The 6401-nt window shown below is 37.0% G+C and overlaps 2 pseudogenes; one reads left to right on the top strand and one right to left on the bottom strand.

The window, feature by feature from the left end:
• Nucleotides 1-2520: 2520 nt before the first annotated feature.
• LOC135203187 (G-protein coupled receptor dmsr-1-like) lies at nucleotides 2521-4928 on the bottom strand (annotated as a pseudogene).
• A 21-nt stretch (nucleotides 4929-4949) lies between these two features.
• On the top strand, nucleotides 4950-6099 carry LOC135203180 (G-protein coupled receptor dmsr-1-like; annotated as a pseudogene).
• The last annotated feature ends 302 nt before the right edge of the window (nucleotides 6100-6401 follow it).

The raw sequence follows: 6401 nt of genomic DNA, 5'->3' as shown, positions 1-6401 counted from the left end.
AAATTTACGTAAATGTTAAGCTTAGTTCAAGTTTAAAGTTAAGTGCATTGTTTTATAAATGTTTTTCTTTCATTTGAAATAAGGAAAGTGTAATTTTAGTTTTAAAGTTACGAAATATTTTGTTTTAAGTTCTAAAAAAGTGCCGTTTACGTACGTGTCTAGAGTGCCTACATCCCTTCCCCCCTCCCTCCTCCTCGCCGTTCACCTTCGTTAGCCGCACTCGTCTGTCTCCAAAGTAAGACTATTATGCTAAATAACTCTTTTATTTCTTTATTTCATATTTTGTTATGTATTTGGTTAATTATACATGTTTATTTGTTATTTAAAACATATCTTTATTCATAATTTACAATGGTTTGGGAATTTTTCATAGGTCCCGAACGATTAAATTGAATTCAGTTATTTTAAATGGGAGAAATTCGTTTGAGATACGAGCCGATTGACTTACGAGCTCGGTTCTGGAACGACTTAAACTCGTATCTCGAGGTACCACTGTATTTACTCCTTCTCCAGGCCAGTAAACGGCCTTTTGTAAATAAATAGATGTAAATTAGCTGAGTTTTCTGGCGACCTTTCCATCTAGAGTAAATTAACACTTTAAATCCTTTTACGGTAAGTTCAAGTAATTTATTCTGTTTTTTCCCTCAACTATTTCCGTTTACGTATTAGAGCCCCTTCAAGGCCGAGGCTACGTATATGATATATATATATATATATATATATATATATATATATATATATATATATATATATATATATATATATGTTATATATATGTGTGTGTGTGTGTGTGTGTGTATAATATATATATATATATATATATATATATATATATATATATATTATATATAATATATATATATATATATATGTTTGTTTAAAAGCAATTGCTTTAGTGGCTATCATAAGTTTCTTGCAGTGCCTTCATACCGACGAAGTTTTTTCCGATTCTCGTTCGTCAATTTCTGGTGAAAAATACGCAGACTTCCTTCTTCCATTTATTGAATTTTGTCACGACAGCTGTTTCGCATTATGGCATTATCAAGCGACTACTGACTTACAATCTGACCTTTCGGCCTATTTATCTCATCGTGTGGGAGGTATGACCTTGAGGTATGGGTGCTAGTTAGTCTAGGGATTAACAGCTTAAGGGCGTTGTTTTAGATACAAAGAACATAAGGACACATGTACTGTGACAATAAGAGTGAAAGTTTAAACAGTGGTTAAATAAATATTCAAAATACAATGCCATGTGCTCGAGTTTCCTTAAATGTATGTTTAAAATTTAATATGTTACATGTTGGTTTTAGATAAAAATTACAAAATTACATAGAGGAATGAAAATGAATATAGAAATCTAAATACGGGAGTACAAATATATGTATATATTTTATAGCATGCATAAAGGTACAAGAGATAATTTCTGTTTATACATAAATGTGTCTGATTTAAATTTGAGTGAGTTAGCGTGTGTGTGTGTGTGTGTGTGTGTGTATGTCCAAAATGGTCTACGTTGGTTAACGGTTGCTGATTCGTGTTGGGCGGGGTCTCAGCGACCTGAGTAAGGATGTTACTTGACTTTCGCTGACGCTTGGTCTTCTCATGTCTTCCAAGGGGCGTGATGTTCTCGGTGGATTGGGGCGCGCTGTCTGGTCCCTGTTGGCTTGCGTATTCCTTCTCCCGCTGGAGGGGAGTATATGGTCCGATTCTTGTTGGACGTTCAAGGTCGGCTTCTGAATAGCGATGCTCACCGCTTCCGTTATTAAGAGGAGACCGTAGTTGTCTTCTCTGTGCACGACCTGGGTGCCTTCTATGAGCTCTTGTAGAGATGGCTTCCTGTCGTGAACATCTATGTAATGTTGATGGATGGCCCCTTGATTTCTATGAGCCAGCAGACGTCTCCGAAGGGTCGTTGTAGTGTGCCCGATGTAGTTTTGGCTGTGAGGTTTACACACCTCCTCTGGACAAGTAAATTTGTAAACTACATTCGTGCACATCTCCTTTTGGTCCCCCGGAAGCGGTGCTGTTCTTCATTATTAAGGCTGCTACAAGGTTGGGCTTACTATATATCCTGAGTCTTATTTTATGGTAAGGGGCTTTTGGGGTTACGCCTCTGTTTATTATCCCGCGTAGTGTGCTGCAATCCTCCTTGTATGCAGACCCATAATGTACATGATGGTAAATAATCAAGTTCTCCTCGTTTTTCGCCATCGTGTTGGGTTGGTAAAATGCGTCCATTTTCTTTTTTATTGCTGCTTCGATAAATTGATCTGCATACCCGTTGTTTGTCAGCAGTTGGCGAATTCGGTCGAGTTCGTTATGTATATCTTTCCATGATGAGCTGTGTGTGAAGGCTCTGTTGACATACGCACTCACGTATATATATATATATATATATATATATATATATATATATATATATATATATATATATATATATATATATATATATATATGTATGTATATATATATCTTGTTGTCTGTCAATTTCACAGGAGATTCGATAAACTCATCTATCCTTCACATATGTGTAATGCATGTGTTGTTGCTCTCTGTGTAAGGGTCTGAAAGCTGCACAGACTTCCACCCCGGCAAGAACCTCGGTACGCGAGCAGAAGCCAGCGGTCCGCAGCGGGGCTTGAAAAGTAAAGTTGTCGCAGAATTGTTGGCTCATGGCACAATACAAGAGGAAGTTTATAGCACTGTTGTATAGCACCAGCATGTCCATGATCTCCCCCCAGGTTCTGGTAGCTGGGGAAGAAGCCGGAGTCTGGAATGACCGTGAGCAGCCCCAGGATCGCTTGGGGAACCTCGGAGGCCAGAAAGAGGAGCAATATGGCCAGCAGCATTTTGGTCACTCGGTCTGCCTGCTTCTCCGCGTCTCCGCCCCTGCCGGAGGAGGTTCTCCTCATGAGCACAGCCCTCCTCTGTGCAGCCCTGAGCAGCTCTTGAATCAAGGCCATGGACAGCCCTGTCAGAGCCGCACAGGGCATGAGCTTCAGCAGCACCGCGTAAATCCAGAAGTTAATGCTCTTCAGGAGGCCGTTGTGGTCCTTTGCCAGCTCGTATTTTAATATGGTTCAAGTACTTTTATAAGCAAGAATTATATTTTAATATGGTTTAAATACTTTTATAGGCAAGAATCATATTTTAATATGGTTCAAGTACTTTTATAGGCAAGAATTATATTTTATTATGGTTCAAGTACTTTTATAAGCAAGAATTATATTTTAATATGGTTCAAGTACTTTTATAAGAAAGAATTAGATTTTTATATGATTCAAGTGCTTTTATAAGCAAGAATTATTTTAATATGGCTCAAGTGCTCTTATAGGCAAGAATTATATTCTAATATGATTTTATGCAGTATCATTTAAAATAAAACAATTTGAAGCTAATTTTTGCAGTTCAGTTTCCCAAGCTCCATTTCTAGCACTAGCACCATAGTTGGTTTTTAAATCGCAATTACTGTAGTATATAAATTTTAATTTGAGACACTACATTTTCATATAGTGTTATCTTATATTCTATGCTAGCCGGCCATACACGTGCAGTTTTAACTGACAGTAATGACTGTGCAGTTATAACTGACACAGTTTAAACTGACGTCAGTTAAAAATGAAATGCACACACACGCACAGTTCAATCCCTCAGTTTTTACCATGGATTCCGAGAAGTACGATCTTGCGCTCTCGATGTATTCTTTGTAATGCTACAAACAAATAGAAAAAATAAAACTAAAAAGCGTAAACAGTGGTGCAAAAAGTGGTTACTGAGGCGAAATCAAAGTCTGATATTAAATTATTAAAGGAATTAAGTGAAGAACCAATTGATTTTCTCAATTATTTGCACATGACTGGAACTGTACCAAAAGTTGCTTTCGCTTTGTTTACGTGCTATCTCAACAAACTGCACTCACCGCTACCACCAGTAGAAATGAGAAATTGAGAACTGTACAGTTACGAATCCCCCCACACACGCTCAGTTCATTTACTCCTTTCAGTTAAAAATATGGAACATTGCATTTGTCTCAGTTTAACTGTACAGTTTTGTTGAACTGACGAAATGAGCAACTGAGATACCCCCACACGTGCAGTTTTAACTGTCAGTTATAACTGAACAGTTATAACTGTCAGTTAAAACTGCACGTGTGTGGCCGGCCTAAGTTAGTAAGTAAGATAAAGAAGTACTTCATTTGATTTAAATGAATGAAATGAAGAGTGAATGTAGCAAAATAGCAAGTGTATAGAAGTTCTCAGGGAGAGTGGATTACTCCATGTTTGCAATAAAGTATTAACCGGTGATGGTGACGAAAACTTGCATAGTCTGATGAAATAATTTGAAAGTTTCTGATAGAGGAAATGTAAAATGGAATGTCTGCATAAGTAATATTAGGAAAATAAATTGCAGTCAGGATAATAGGTTAATATTAGTGTGAAAGACAGAAGGCTAGGAATGGTAGATGTACTTAGGTCTAGATTCTATCCAATTCTATATGAATATTGGTTTTTAGGATGATAATAATAATAATAACTATTTTCAATAATAATAATAATGATATGTATTTTGGTAGAAGACCATCTTTTAGGCAAATACTGTTAAAAAGAATGGCAGAATTAAGCGAGTTGATTTTATATATTGTTTTTTCTATTTTCCTTTCAATTCGCTTCTCAGGCTCAGCGATGTTTCTGAGTAACTGACCAATATTCATATTGGGAATTTTCAAAAATCATAAATGCTGAAGGTAATCTTTTATTGGAACAGGATATCAGGTCCAGGTCAAGCAGGGGTCGTCGTCAGTGCTGGTATTATTCCGTAGGCATGGTTCAGTTCGGTGCCGGGTTCGTCTTCGGTTTAAGGGCTGGTATTGGTGCTGGTATAGCTGGTATATCTGGTTTACGTAACGTTTCGGCCTTCTCGCAGGTCATCCTCAAACGACTCGTCCGAGGATGACCTGCGAGAAGGTCGAAACGTTACGTAATACCAGATATACCAGCTATACCAGCACCAATACCAGCCCTTAAACCGAAGACGAACCCGGCACCAAACTGAACTACGCCTACGGAATAATACCAGCACTGACGACGACCCCTGCTTGACCTGGACCTGATATCCTGTTCCAATAAAAGATTACCTTCAGTATTTATGATTTTTGAAAATTCCCAATATGAATATTGGTCAGTTACTCAGAAACATCGCTGAGCCTGAGAAGCGACTTGTAAGGAAAATAGAAAAAACAATATATAAAATCAACTCGCTTAATTCTGCATTTTCTTTTTAACAATAATAATTATAATAATAATAATAACTATTTTTAATGGATAACAATTATAATTAACTACTTTTGATATTCTTCATTAAAAGACAACAGCAGCCTCAATTCTAAAGTGACCATATAAAGGTTAAACTTTTTGAATAATAATAATAATAATAATAATAATAATAATAATAATAATAATAATAATAATAATAATAATAATAATAATCTTCATTATGAGACAACAACAGCCTCAGTGCCAAACTTATTCACATCACAATCAGTGTCCTGAATCACCAGGGCCACGTGCTCTACATCATAGGCTTCAGTGAGCTGGCAAAGGCCCACAACGGCCTCCTGAAGAGCATTAACTTCTGGATTTACACAGTGCTGCTGAAGCTCCTGCCCTGCGCGGCTCTGACGGGGCTGTCCATGTGCTCAAGGCTGCGCAGAGGAGGGCTGCACTCATGAAGAGAAACTCGTCCGGCAGGGGCGGAGACGCGGAGAAGCAGGCGGACCGAGTGACCAAAATGCTGCTGGCCATATTGTTCCTCTTTCTGGCCTCCAAGGTTCCCCAAGGGATCCTGGGGCTGCTCACGGTCATTCCAGACTCTGGCTTCTTCCCCTGCTACCAAAAGCTGGGGGAGATCATGGACACGCTGGTGCTATACAACAGTGCTATAAACTTCCTCTTGTATTGTGCCATGAACCAGCAATTCCGCGACAACTTTACAGAACTTTTCAAGCCCTGCTACGGACAGCTGGCTTCTGCTTGTGTACCGAGGTTCTTGCCGGGGTGGAAGTCTGTGCAGCTTTCAGACCCATGTGTGAAGGATAGATGAGTTTATCGAATCTCATGTGAAATTGACAGACAACAAGATATATATATATAATATATATATATATATATATATATAGTTATTTTTTGTTCAAAAGGCTTTATGTAGAGATACTAGACTCAAAATACATACAATATATATATAATATAAGTTATTATATATATTAATATATATATTATATATATATATATAGTAATATATATAATATATATACATATATAATTATTAATATTAATAATTATATATATATATTATATATATAAGTATATACATATACATATACAATACATAATTATATATATAAT

This window comes from Macrobrachium nipponense, chromosome 24 (assembly GCF_015104395.2).
Source record: "Macrobrachium nipponense isolate FS-2020 chromosome 24, ASM1510439v2, whole genome shotgun sequence".
In the NCBI taxonomy this organism is placed as follows: domain Eukaryota; kingdom Metazoa; phylum Arthropoda; class Malacostraca; order Decapoda; family Palaemonidae; genus Macrobrachium; species Macrobrachium nipponense.
Note: the sequence above shows the minus strand (reverse complement) of the source record. Positions and strands in the feature narration are given on the sequence as shown.